Source organism: Empidonax traillii, unplaced genomic scaffold (genome assembly GCF_003031625.1).
Source record: "Empidonax traillii isolate 1590-97213 ecotype Southwest subspecies unplaced genomic scaffold, ASM303162v1 scaffold700:size438121, whole genome shotgun sequence".
NCBI classification, from domain to species: Eukaryota; Metazoa; Chordata; class Aves; order Passeriformes; family Tyrannidae; genus Empidonax; species Empidonax traillii.
Window position 1 is genome coordinate 235,644 of NW_020955893.1, and position 1,681 is coordinate 237,324.

The window sequence follows — 1,681 nt, forward strand, 5'->3', positions numbered from 1 at the left end:
AGGCGGGAGCCAAACCAGAGGGAAAACAAAACCCTGGGATGCTGTGAATGGCTCAGCAGGCAGGGCCGGGACCAGAGCCGGTGCCGGAGACTCCAGTCACGATGCTGGAAAGATTCGTGGTGCTGCCAGTGCAGGGCATGGCACAGGGACAGGCAGGGCACCAGCACCCGTGTCCCAGCTCCTATCCAGGGAATGTCAGCCTTCAGGCCATGCTGGAGCAGACAGCCCCATCCGTGGCGGGGTTTGCCCCCTGGAAAAATCACCTACTCTGCTTAACCAGCGTCTTCAGCCTCACAATTCCAATTCCCATCGAGCAGGAGCGTGAAGTAAAACATTTCTGAACTTGCTGTATTGCAGAGCTCAGAGGGGGCACCAGGAAAAGCTCATCCCATCCCCACCACCATCCCTGTCCCCCATCTCCATCCCCATCCCCATCTTATCCTCATCTCCATCTCCAGCCTCATTCTCAACCTCATCTGCATCCCTGTCCCCATCCTTATGCTCCTCTCTGTCCCCATTTCTCTCCTCATGCCATCCCCATCTCCATCTCCAGCCTCATTCCTGACCCCATTCCCATCTCCATCCCCATCCCAGTGCCTGCTGGAATGCAGCACCCCATTCCCACTGGTCACCCCTGGGCACACCCCGTGGGGGTTTCCAGGGGGATAAGGGGGGATTCTCCCCTATTTCCTCCTCGAGAGCCGTGCTGTGAATACTCCCACCCACACGGGGAGAGCAGGCGCAATTCCCCCTTCCCCAACGGGGATATCAGTTGGAACATCATCTAATTGATTACATGGAAATTGCTGCTGGTGGAAAGGGAAGCCCTTGCCCTGCTCTCGGTGAATTAATTTCACTTTTGCCGTTCCTGGCTGTGCTCAATTAATCTTGTTAAAGTGATACAATTTTAGCTCACACTTCACTCACGGGTACAGGGGAGGCCCTGGTGGGTAACTGGGAGGTTGGTTAATCATAGAATAGAATCATGGAATACCCTGAGCTGGAAGAGACCCCCAAGGATCATCCAGTCCAACTCCTGACCCTGCACAGACACCCCAGCAATCCCTCAGAGCGTCGTCCAAACCCTCCTGCAGCTCTGGCAGCCTTGGGGCTGTGCCCACTGCCCTGGGGAGCCTGTTCAGTGCCCAACCACCCTCTGGGGGAAGAACCTTTCCCTGAGATCCAACCTAAACCTCCCAGTGATGCTGGGACGGGCTCCACCAGGCACCTTTGTGGCCACGAGCACCCAAACCAGCAGGCTCATCCCGGGCCCCCAGTGCTGAGTGGGACCCCAGGGTGCCACCCCTGCCCAGGGTGCCGGGGCCACCAGGATGCTGTGTGGGGAGCCTGGGCTGTCCCTGGGCTGTCCCTGGGCTGTCCCTGGGCTGTCCCCAGCTCCGTGTCAGACAAAGAGCGTCGGCAGCCCCCGGCAGCTGGTGTGGGGGGACGTAATCCCACAAAAGTCCTGCTCCGGGGGGCTCAGCGGGAGAGGTGAAGGACACATCGCTGAGCCCCCCCGCCGTCCTGCCCCACTATTGACTGCCTAAACAGTTCTTTGGTGATTACAATGTAAATATAGCTTTTCATGGAGTAAAGGCCTTTTATGGGATCCACACACACTTAACCACTTAACCCCGGCGACAAAAAGAGCAGTGAATGAGCTGTTTAGAGGCTGCTCGTG